The sequence below is a fragment of the Caloenas nicobarica genome, chromosome 1 (assembly GCF_036013445.1).
Source record: "Caloenas nicobarica isolate bCalNic1 chromosome 1, bCalNic1.hap1, whole genome shotgun sequence".
NCBI lineage: Eukaryota > Metazoa > Chordata > Aves > Columbiformes > Columbidae > Caloenas > Caloenas nicobarica.
The window spans coordinates 31,920,754-31,933,671 of record NC_088245.1 but is presented as its reverse complement, the minus strand read 5'-3'; positions in this window follow the sequence as shown (position 1 = coordinate 31,933,671).

Here is a 12,918-nt window from a genome sequence, read left to right as displayed (position 1 = left end):
ACCATCCCTTTTGGAAAGGACAGCAGCAGGTTTGGCCTGTCGAGACCCAGATCACAGGATATGTTCTGGACCGAGGACTCCTGAGGCAGAGCCAGGGTGTTTTCTTACCAGTTCTGCAATTCCTGTCTCAAACTCTGAATCTCACGAGCATCCCTCCGGGAAAGCCATCAGAGCTCTTGAGACCCACTAATGAATGGTTCTTTTCTATGACTAAGAAGACAACATGGTGACAATGCAACAGATACATCTCTTTTTCCCAAAGGAAAACTGTGAACATACCTGCTCCTGGAACCGTAACTGGGACCACGGACCTCAGTTACGTCTACCTATAATGTGCTTAACAAAAGTTTCTCAGCAGTTTTAAACATTAGCAATTGGCATTGCCTCACCTCTACAGATCCAAATATTACTGAGGAGCACCAGCAACCTACTATTTCTGACTTGCCACACAGAAACCCACAGTTTCAGTTGGATTACCATGGCTGTAAAATAAATAAACAAATGAACTGCACCATCAAGTTGTCCCTCAGCTTGGAGAAAATGCACTATGATACGTTATGCAATATTTCATTGCAGATCTAAATCACATTCTCTCACACACAAAAAAAGGCAATCAACCACACAGAGTAACTAATTATGCTATTCTTACTGATTTTTGATCATCTAGTACTTCCACTGATTTTAATTGCTTTGCTCATAGGGTCAGAATCAGTGTCATTCTGAATGTTATAGAAAATGATTGAAAAACAGCGTTCTCCTCATTGGTCTTTGCATTTAATTATTCATTTGCATTCTCTATTCGTCTATACCATGTCTTCTGCCCACATGTCTGGATGTATTTTCTTTATCTCCTTAAATGTGGCCTAGAACCTTAGGTCTGAACACAGTCAGTAACATCTACACCCATAAATTAAAATGAACAAAGAATGGGCCCAAACAGAGCAACATGATCGTTAAGCTGGTATTGCCTCTGTTAAACTGCTGGGGTGACACCTGGGGCTGTGGACCCTTCCAGGGTCCCAGATGCATTTTAGTCACCAGTATGAATGCAGCCAATGGGACAATGTAGCCAGGTTCGAGCCTCAAAGCCTTTAGATCTCTTCTAAATGAGGTGATTGATTGATTGATTGATTATTTAATTGATTAATTAAACAAAGGTTTAGGAATCCCATGATAGTCATACTTTTAAAAAACTTCTGGCCTGCTTTGGGCATTGGCGAAATGTCAGTGCACTGGCAAAATGGTTCCAAGTGGTTGTGCCTTTTCTCTGTTCCTCCTGGAGTAAGAAACTATCTTTATTTGCCAAGATGTCAGCATGGGTTTATATCTAAAGTAATTTTCCAGTGTAGGAACCTGTAATACAGACAAATGTACAAAACTCATCTAAAGGTAACAGCTGTCTGCATACCAGATCTCCTCAGAAATGGGTACGCATGAACAAATCCATACAAACATTACCAATGTGCTTACACGGGATTATTTGCACCATTGGTCCTACTAGTTCCCATGTAACCAGGAAACAAAAACCACAATCCTCATACTTTCCTAAATTGTGCTTAAAGAGACAACATAATTATAACCTTGTTTTCTCATCTGAAGTCTCAGTACCTAGAGCTCCAGGTTTTATACAGCCACTCCAGCCGTGGCTTCACTGCAATGGTCAAAGAGGGAGATGCAGATTTAGTGAGACGGGAGAGGCTGAGGAGCACAGGAACAGCAGTACCCTCTGGAACTTTTCCCAGGGCTGCGACAGTGCTGTACGGCTTCACCACTTGCACCGGGACTATGGATAAAATAAATGTGCAGTGGCTTGTCTCTGGGATAGTCTGCGTCTTCAACAGCTTCCACCAAATTCCCTTTTGCTCTACCTGGTAAAGCAGCAAAAGTCATTTGAAACAGGAAAGCACTTGCTTTCTTAGTCACACGTACCTAGACACACACACACACACACACTTTGAGGAAGGATTTGGTGGGGGTAGCTGCTGCTGAGAGAGTTCTTTATAGCATGGAAGCCTCCTGCTCCTGGGCATCAAAGACCGGAAGAAGAGATACTTCAAGTACAAAATCAAGGATTATTTCTGCCTGTAACTCTTGCCTCATCCTAAGAGGATCTGCAGTTTAAAGTGTGAACTAGACAGCTGTCCCAAATCTTCTGATGAAAGAATCCTAAGATAAGAGTTTCTCCTCTGAAATCCTGAAGGTAACTGGAAGGATCCTGACTACACTGAAGTCAATGGGGAAAATTCAGTGAACTTTAAAGTCACATATGTATTTTTGATTTTCCCCCCTCATTTTCATAATCATTTCACCCTATTATTCATCTGTAGTATTTCAAAGGAAGATTAGTTTTCCAGTCACACTAGTAAAACCATGTTACTATTTTAGACCCAAGAGGATTCAGGAACATCACTCTGAGAGCAGAATTTAGATCTGAGCATTTGCTATTAAAACCTGCTATCATCAGAAGTCTGGAAAGAATGAATGCCATTGCACTTTGGCAAAGAAAAGATTATAAGCATAAAGTTAGTCCATATAACTCGTACTTCATTGTAGGGAATCACTTCAGAAGGTTTTGTGTTCTTTTATTTTTAGGTCAGCAATCAATTCTTCTGCCCCACAGTTTATCATTGCAGCATGTTAAGAGAGTTGGAGGAAGAGTCTTGTTTGCTGGAACCTGAAATAGTATTTGTATTTAAGGAAAGAAACTTCCAAAAAACTGTGGACATACAGTAAAGAAATTTACGCACAGAAAACATTTGCGATCTATATTGTTCATTGGCACGAAGACACTATATAGTCTCTGTTTAACTACACTTGACATCAAATGTGTCAATAATCAACTTTGACTACTAGAAAAATGAGAACAAGTCTTAAAAAGCAGTAAGTAGGAGGTCTGGATTTTGGACCTGCTATATTTGATCCACTGAATACCCTTAAGCAAGTCGTAACTACTTTACACTTTTCACTTCACTCGCTGCTAATGCCACCCAGCAGAATTCACAGCACTCCACTGAAGTCCCTGTACAATGCCTGTCACTAACCGAAGCTGCCATGTTAAGGAACCAGTCCCTAGGGCAGTCAAAAGAAAAGTCTGCCCCTTCCAACACCAGAGGTGCGTAAAAGCACCTGCAGTGTGTGCTGGGCAGGCTGACCTGGGAGCTGTGCGCTGAGGTCAGCCCTGTGCACTGAGCCTTGCGGGGAGAGGAGAAACAGGAGCCGCGAGATTGCGTGTGATCGAAGAGTCGAGCTGTAAAAGCCAAATGCTCCTGAGCGTGCCTGTTAAGCCTTTTGGGAACTGCTGGAATTTGAGGATGCCATTGACTTTGGACACCTCCAGCAGCTGAACAGTTGTTTTTTTCAGTAGTACATTTCTATTTGGAGTCCCGGGGTACAAAGTCTACAGGTAGATATGGGCACTGAAAGGTGGCTTTTCCACACCTTCTTAGCAGAATATTTTAACAGTAAACAGTTGTGAGGGAGGAAACTGCTGTTATGCCTGTTCTACAGATTAGTAGGTAGATAACTGAAATTCTTTAGGTTCTGGGTCAAAATGGCTTACACAAACTGAAAATATGTGTCAGAGCCGAGAACTGACACTGCCCTCCTCTTTAGGAGACTATTGGCAAGGCAAGGCCTTCTCCTAAACTGGAAGCCGAGGTCTGCATGGTACATCTGTCTTTGACCAAGAAGTTCCTGATGGTCAGGAAGACCAAGTGGTGAGAGCAGGCAGTAGCTCAAACAGGGAGAGCAAAAGGAAAGCCGAGAGCTGTGTTCTGACCTCAGGAGGGGGTGGAGAAGGGGAATGCAAGCGTCTGGTCTGGAGGAGTGCATGAGGATATGCGCTTCTTTAAATCTCTATTGCAAACTGATCTAGGAAAGGCAGGAGAAGACTGCACACTTGACCCATAGAGCAAAACAGATCAATACAATTGTTCCAGGGTTGAGACAATGCTTTTTGTTAATTCTTTTGTTTTGTTTTGTTTTGTTTTCACTTATTCAGTGTTAAAGGAAAGCTATGTCTTAACATGGCAAGAAAGAAGGAGCGAGAAGTGAGGCGCAGGCTGAGAGAAAGCAGGTCTGCTGTTGTGTTAACCTCTCACACTTGTCAGGCCTGTACCACATCCCCACAGCCAGCTGGATCATCGCTCAGCTGCCTGGCAGCACATTCACTTTGGACCATGCTGGCTGCCGAACCCCTGCCCCGTGCTGCGCACCTGGGTCCAGCTGCAGCCCGAGCAGAAGGCACTAGCACTGGAGTAAATATAAAGGAACATGGGAGGTTTGCCTTGGGTGTTCCTACCACATCTCCTTTTCCCAACCCAACTCTTACAACCCTCAAATGTCCCAGTTTCTAAATTTGTCCTTGCAGAGCCAATCCACAGTGCACTCACCTGCTGCAGACACCTCCTCTCAGCACAGAGCTGCTCCCTAAGGGTATGCAGATATCAAAAGCTTTCTGTCTATTTCAGCATCCATTAGCTCAAGGAAAAAAAAATCTATGGGGATGATTTTTCACATTATGAAGCCTCAGCAGTTTCTGCCACTGAGCAGAGCCACTCACTGTTGCCAGGCTCACATAAGATGACAGAGCCCAAACTGGTTCAGAAAGGTGTCGCCTCCTTGCCGGTGGCAGTCCCTCCAGAGTAGGGTCAAATCCTCTTGCCCTTGCAGTACTTGATCAACCAGCAAACACACAGTGGCAGTTCCTAGGGCTTCCTGTTCAGGCAGTAAAATTATTTAAAAATCAAAGATGGAGTCACCTTGCCCGATATCAGTAAAATCAGGTGCATCACAAACTGAGATAGAAGCAGAACTTTGATTCCTAACCTTTGGCTTTCATAGGTGTTCAGATTAGTAGAAATGCTTCAGGATGTTACCAGCCTTCTGGCTTTTGCATGTCATTTGCCGGTGTTATGTCGCACAGCGTTTAGAAAACTGCCTTTACCGATATATTTAATGGTATTAGCTTGAACAACTACTGGTAAGAGAGAAAAGTAAACCATGTTTAAAAACATGCATGAAAAGTTCAGAGTGAAAGATGACAAACTAAAAAGAAAAATTATGGGAATTTTGTGGTAGGATTTTCAGAACTCTTATGTAAATCCATGTATTTAAGCCTTTGAAATTAAATTTAAATATCATTGCCACCAGAATGTGGCTGGCCTTAGTCTAAGCCAGGCAAGCAGCGTGAAAAATGTGTGCAGAGTATTCTGATTACTTTACACATTTTAAAATTACACAGATGGGAAAAAAAACTATAAGTAAGTAAAAGAAAACAAGACAAAAGTGAAAGAAACCATTTAAAAATGGTAGCTAAAATATAATTACAATCAGTGCATGGGAATATGGGAACCCATGCACTGTTTCAGTGTTATTAGCTTCTTACCAGATGCAGTACAAAAAAAACAGGTTGGAAAAAGGAAATGAAAAATTAATATCTTGGCGTTCATATGGGCCTTAAGATGAGCATATAAGAATATACTTCTGTTTCTTTCATGTAATCTATTTGTTCATTATACTTACTGTAATTTATGCACTTTGGAGTGTTGTCTTCAACCCCATGTCTGTTGTCTCCATGTACAAAACCGGTTAAACAAAAACAGCCAAGGAACAATTTACTCTGTTGGTATTCCTCACATATGAAAGCTGCAATACTCACTCCAAATATATAATTGACCCCAAGGCCAGTTCCTTTGGGACCCAGCTTACATTAACACAAATAATGTAGTGCTAAAAAAGAAAGATTTCCTCATATAATAAAGTATTTTAGTGCCCTAGCAAACATGATTCCTAGATATACTTTACTTCTTCCATTAGAGACTTACAACATTAATGTCTTGTGTTTGCATTTGACGGTAGAAATAATATGGAGTAACAATTTACAGCAGTAAATCTTTAGATAAATCAGCATAATATAGAAGCAAATATTATAAGCATTGAGAAAGTATGCTTTTGGATTTCGTAATTTTTCCAACTATTGATGTGTTTAGCCTTTTTTTCCTCTGAGTCTTATTTTCCTAAAGCTACACTTTCACAAATTACTTATTAATGAGTCTGAATTAAAATACATACAATTGGTTATTCCACAAGTAAACTTAAACCAGCTGAATGGCTTGTATTTTATTTTACTTATAATTAGGATTTATTTAACTTGTCTCGTGTGGAGGACTACTTTAACCAGTTATTGTAAAAACATATTTAGGGCATTATTCTTTCCATCAGCATTTCTTGTTCACCATCCCCACTAAAAGCAGACAGAAACTGCTCAAGTTTGTGATTTTTGTCTCGTAGGTGAATGAGATTTGCTGTTATTTCACAAGGCCTCCCTGCTTGCCCTTGGCAAGGCAAGAAATCATGATGTCCTCTTAGAGACAGTGGCTTTTTACAGTACGTTGGGTAACACCTGCAAGGGAACAGCACTAAAGGGACTTCAGGGAGCTGGCATCATGCTCCGTGATCAATTGATCGATACATCGAATGATGCTTTCTGTCCCCTTCCCTCTTCCACACCCCAAGGCAGGTGGAGGGCTGCCCATGAGCCTGCGACCGTGCTGCTCGGGGGCTTGCCGAGGGAAGAGAGGTGGTACTCGTGGTGGTGGACATACCCACGTTGGCCAGAGGACCTCAGCAGAACTACTGAATGCAGTTTTCCTGGGAGCTTTGGGTGGTGGCTGCGTTTTCTGGTGTCCAGTAACAGCAGGGTTTGTGTTGCAGTGTCCTTCAGCAGGAAAGGGCTGTGCCTCCAGAAGTTTGCCAGGTTTTATTAAACTTCTAAGATCTTTCTGTCTCCTACAGATTAGTCAGTTTTGGTTGATAGAAATGAGAAGCTCAACTAACATTAAAGAGGGGACCCAAATAGTTATGCATGCACACAGGGAAGGCTCATGCCACATCTCCTTTTCTCAGGAAACCAAACTAAGAAGCAGATTTAATACAACTAATAAATTCATACAGGTAAAGCCACAGTAAAGATAAGGTGGCTGTTTATCTTAGTACTTGAGGTAGTGCAGTTTAGCTGAACATCTAAGTTCACAAAAGATGTTGATCTCTTCTGTTTCTGGAAATGTCAAGAGTGCTGAATTAGCAATTTTATACTTCATGGTTTAATAGCTGTCATCCTAACAAGACCAAAAATGGAAAAGAGAGAGTTTACTTCCTGATGCTTGAAAACTTTTTTTTTTTTTTAATATTTTCAGTTTGACCAATAATTTCTACTCATCTACTTGTGGCAGACTCAGACCTGAAGGATCAGAGATGGCACATTTAAAGCATATTTGGACAAGTTAAATCTACATTGCTCCTAAGCTGCCTATCATCACAGATTCATGAAAGTTAATTCTGGTGTACTAATGCAACTTTCTAATGACTACCTACTCCCTCACTGAGGATTGACATGTACAGCCTGATAGTCTTGTTATGGGGTGTTTTGTCAAAGTGCTAATACAGCTCCTACCTACTGTGTTACCTCATCACTATTTTGTAACCTATATGGGTTTTCAAGAAAGAAGCCCAAGTTTTAGAAATGCTGAGTAGCCAGATGGTTCAGTGACATCAACAGGAGATAAAAGTGGTTAAAATCAGGTGCACTTTTAGAAAGGATGAATGTGCTTTTTCTTTATACCTGTTACTATTGTCCTGTTCAGCCCATCCAGGTGTATTTTATGGCGCTGGTTCTTTTCACCCTTTAGCTGTGTTATAGCTGCATCAGGTTTGGCTTCTATCAGAAAAGATTCAGATCAATAATTTAGTGTAAGACTCTGCTATTATAATAACTTCTAAGAGGCTCCTCATCTAATTGAAATAAGCTGGATTTGGCCCTTGGTTATGTTTTAAAATTAATCAAGTCACAGCAAAATTTTTTATAATAATTTGATATTTTTCTCTCAGAGTTTTGTCTTTTAAATAGAAACACAAGATACATAAGCTGACATTTTGGAGAACTGAGCATTTCAGCTTAAATCTAGATGGCAAGTGTGTTATCTGGTCTATGCAGAAGCATGGCTTCAAATTTATTACAGCTCATTTTAAAGCCAGAAAATTTGCCAAAATTAATAACGATTCAAACTGTAATAAAAGCTGCAGTCCTTGATAGATAATACATATTAATATACCATCAGTATAAAATGTCAATTTAAATTCACTGATACCAGTCTTCGTCCCATAAGAACCTGAAGCAGCATGAACAGCTTCTGATAAAGGCTTCCGTGTCAAAATAAAGCAGTATGGTGGTAGGGATGAGGAGAGACACAGAAAGCACCTTTATCCTTAGCAACCAGACTTTAAAGTTTCCAAGTTTTCTTGATCTCTACAACATCAGAATTTATCTGGCTGTGTCTTTGTGCAAGCAGTGATTCAATGCTGGCTCAGACAAAGTCCAAAAGTGGCAGTCTCCTCTGAGGGAAAAGTTAGGTGAACATGGTATTTCGGCAGCCTGCATATTAAGAGCTACTCTATTCCCAGGCTCTCCGGAGAGGACATCAGTGAGATCAGTAAGATGTCATCAGATCTGATTTTGTACTGTTTGGGAACTTTGAATTTCAGTACATCACTCTTCACACTGGTTTTGCGAACATGACATCCCGAGATTCCTTAACAAATGGTACCAGCCCTCAGCAACACCCACTGCCTCCAAGCAGTGTGATTCAGACAAGTAGGAGCTTTTCTTTCCATTAGTGCCACTTTCAGCTTCATTTTAGCAATGAAATGATTCCCTCCTTCCCTTCCCACACAAATAATCTCCTAAAGAAGTCCAGCTTTTAGCGATTAAAAGCATTTTGCAGAGGCTGGCTAACCCTGTTGCAAGAACTGTCAAGAGTGCCAAGGCCAGGGGCAGCAGAGCTCAGGGCTGACTGTCATTATTACTGATTCTGCCACTGACGTGCTTTGAGATCTTTAATAAGTTAATTAACCTCTGTGACTCAGTGTAAGCACGGGTGTAATGCACGTAGTAATGCTTAACATAGAGTCCTGCAGATGTAAGGCATGATAAAAGGCTAGAGGACTATTATTGTTACTAATGATCATTAGTTTGAAATCATAGTCAGGCAAAACCAAAAATAACAAGGCCATTGCAATTAGTTGAAAGGTAGGGTTTTGATATTTAATTATCATTAAAAGGGTACATGATGAAAAATACATTACGTATTTTCAATGGTACTATTTAGAGAGAGAGAGGAGAAATAACTTTGTGGGATATCTGCAATAATAGCTCTGAAAAACGAAGATCACTCAATCTTCTGATTTTTTCTCCCAGCACACAACTTATTTTTCCTACTGTGTTGGTCGCTGTGGCTGTTAGAGTAAGTCTATTTTCATATAATGTGATGAGCTTGTGCACTGAAAGATAACAAGCCACAAGTCTGTAAGTTTATCTCTACTTCTGTTGTTGCTGTTATTGTTCTTACCATGCTTAATGCTAATTATATGTGTTATCTAGAGAACCATAGGTTTGGGTCAGAGTACTTTTGTCCTGTGTGCTGCACAAGTACATTAAAAGACATTCATGATCTCAAAGAGACAGCAAAAATAAGCTGACATCTTTACACAGCACAATTGGTTATATTTCCATTTCTTTTAAACATTGCCCCTGGGATATAATTAGAGAAAGAAAAAAAAAATCTCTTACATCAGTTAAGATATTAGTGATCAGAACTGCATATTGGCAGTCTCAAAGAAGACATTCCTTTCCAGCTATCAAGATTTTTCCTCTATTGACTTGTATCTTTCAGCCTATCAAAGAAAAGTTTAATTTGTAGCTGTAATCCTGATCCTCCAATGAATCATGTTTTCTTTTGAATGCAAAGGGCGTCTGTCTGGCAAAGTTGGCAGCCTGATCTCCATAAATATTGTTCTATTGATAAAAAGAAGAATTGGATATAGGGACTATCCAAAATAAATATTTTGCAGGGATCCTGAATGTCTGAATACAATGGAGCAAAAGAATGTTATCACGTTTTAAACAATTCAGACATAAGCTGAAATGAGTGTTAGTTTTAGTTGAAAAAGTGTCAAATACAGTTTTGCCCCCTTTGTTTCATTGAGGAAATCAAAATGGACACCTGTTTAGGAGTTGCTTTTTTCTCTTTTGTCATGTGTAGGGATTTGCCATTGATTTTGTTGGGAGCAAGTCTAGGCTTCTTAGTTTCTGGGAGATTCAAACCAGGATTTCAATGAGGTATTCAGAAATACCAGCCTGACGTGTTCCTGCCCTTTGGGTGGAGGTGGATGGAAAAAGAGCCCTCGTGCCCTCCCTGTCAGGAGCCTTTGCAGGCTCGCGGCAGACGGGCAAGTGGAAAATCAGCTGTGCCTCGCAGGCAGCAGTCAGGCTGGGCTGCCCCAGGATCAAGGGAAACCTAATTGCCCCCCCTTCACCTAGGGAACCACACAGGCACCATTTCTCCCCAAAATGTAGTCCCTGTGGAGGCTCTTCTGGCATGACGCACCTCCCCACAGCCCCCTGGCAAGGCTGTGCCCCCAAGGATGAAAGACACGCTGCTGGCACAGCTGCTCCTTTCTGCCCCTTTTGCTCCTACAAAAGCTGCTTACACGAAGCAGAAAGGGTGCACAGGAGGAGGAGGTGAATGTGGAGGATCGTTGTGTGAGAAGTCCTCAGAAGGGCTTACGAGAGGTGTCCCAGCACCGTCAAGTCATGGCAGAAAACAGGCTGACACAGGCATGAGCCGGCTCGCGCTGAAATCAGCGGGACCGTCCCTCGGTGTATCCAGCATCGTCCTCCTGCTGTTCTTTCCAAATGGAGCAGTGGGGAAACTCTTCTCATCAGAGACTTTTTCTTCTTATCAATGAATTACACCACATTGCTGTTGAAATGTATAGTCTATGAACAACAGAGGACAGATATTTTTATTGGCTCATCTATTTAAGAAAAGAGACTCCTGTCATCAGTTCTGAACTGTATACTAAAATTTGAGGATAACATATGACCTAATATTTCTATTTCTTTGTCCTGTAACTCACAGCGCTGCTGTGACTGCCATGCAAGGGAATGTTTTTATAGCATATGTGACAGATATACCAAGACTGGCTGATTATCTGCTTCCCTCTTCCTATGAATCATTCCCCTTTCCAGACAGTATACCTCCTGAAAAGGTGACCTGTTTTAAATTTATTTAATTTTTTTTTAAAATGCATTTTTACAATAAAATCATAATAAAACAATATTTCTGCAATAAAAAGAACAGCATTATTGACTTGGAAGTAGATTCCTTCGTACTGGAATATCAGGCTGAGCTTACCTTTTTGCTTATATTTTAGGTCATGGAGAAGATTTGTGTCTATCAGCTTCCCTTGCTATAGGCACATTTCTGCACTTTCACCCTTTCAACATTACAAGAAGGGTCTACTACTTTTTAAAGAGAGTTGTGCAGTTAAGTTTTCTCTACCATTTGTAGGAATCAACCTAAGGTCCTCTTGGCACCGAGTCTTAAACTTGTATTAGTTGCTAAAAAAATCCAAACAGTGATGGACAGAGATGGCATTCCCCTTTGTGTTGACCCAAAAGTGTTGTCTTACCGTTCAAAGAACATTTAACAAAACTCAGAGAACACCAAGGCAGGCAATTCCCCCATCATGCGGAACACACCGGTGTTGCTGTCAGAGCCACTGAAATGCCCGTTTGAAGTCGTGCACGGTAGAGCAGGGCTCAGCGCCAGGGCTGGGGCTAGATCTGGTCTACCGCCCTGGGCAGCGGTGGCCTTGCCACACACTGCAGCACAACCTGGCCCCTGTGACCCTGCCACGGCCTGCTCCATCTCTGCCCCACCAGGAAAGACAATAGCTTCCAGGCTGTGCTGCTTGCACAAAGAAAGAGCACACCTGAGGAAGAATAGGATAGGATAGGATAGGATAGGATAGGATAGGACAGGACAGGACAGGACAGGACAGAATAGAATAGAATGGAATAGAATGGAATAGAATGGAATAGAATAGAATAGAATAGAATAGAATAGAATAGAATAGAATAGAATAGAATAGAATAGAATAGAATAGAATAGAATAGAATAGAATGGGTTGGGTTGGGTTGGGTTGGGTTGGAAGGGACCTTCAAAGGTCATCTAGTCCAACCCCCTGCAATGAGCAGGGACATCTCCAACTAGGTCAGGTTGCTTAGAGCGCTGTCCAGCCTGGCCATGAATGTCTCCAGGGATGGGGCATCTACCACCTCTCTGGGCAACCTGTGCCAGTGCCTCATTGCCCTCATTGTAGAAATTTTTTTTCTCATGTCTAGCCTGAGTCTACTCTCTTTTACTTAAAAGCCATTACCCATTGTCCTATTGCTACAGGCCCTGCTAAAAAGTCTGTCCCCATCAATAATTAGCAATAAAGAACCACTTGTAAAAGGAGTTAAGCAAAAACACAAGACAAAGAAAATAAATAGTGGTTCATGAAAATGTCACGTGGCCAGTAACAACCTAAGAGAAACACAGTTGTACTTGTTTCGGTGCCATCTGCTAGTCTGCAGGTCTTGGAATCTGTGTGCTAACCAAAACACAGCTCCCTCTCTTGGCTCAGCGATTTAATACAATTGCTTTTGGATACACGACATTCTCCAAAGTAACCACTGTGCTGCAAGTTACAAAAATGCCTTTCTGGTGTATCTGTCAGAGGCCTTCTAAGCACAAGCTGAAATTACTGGAGAATTTTGCTTCAAGTCAGACAGTGTAATACGGATCTCTGCACAACCATTTTTGCCTTGTTCACACTCCTCTTGCTCTGTTTTCTGCTCCAAGTCTTACAACTAGAATTCCTGAAATTGGAATGTGGGGAGAGGCTTTTGGTAAACATAAGCAAAATACTGGTTAATCTGGGAGAAACTTATACTTCATTTAGTTCTACAACATTAAATTTAAGAGGTATAATAAACCATTTTAATCTGGAACTGCAACTGTTTTCTAATGTTTT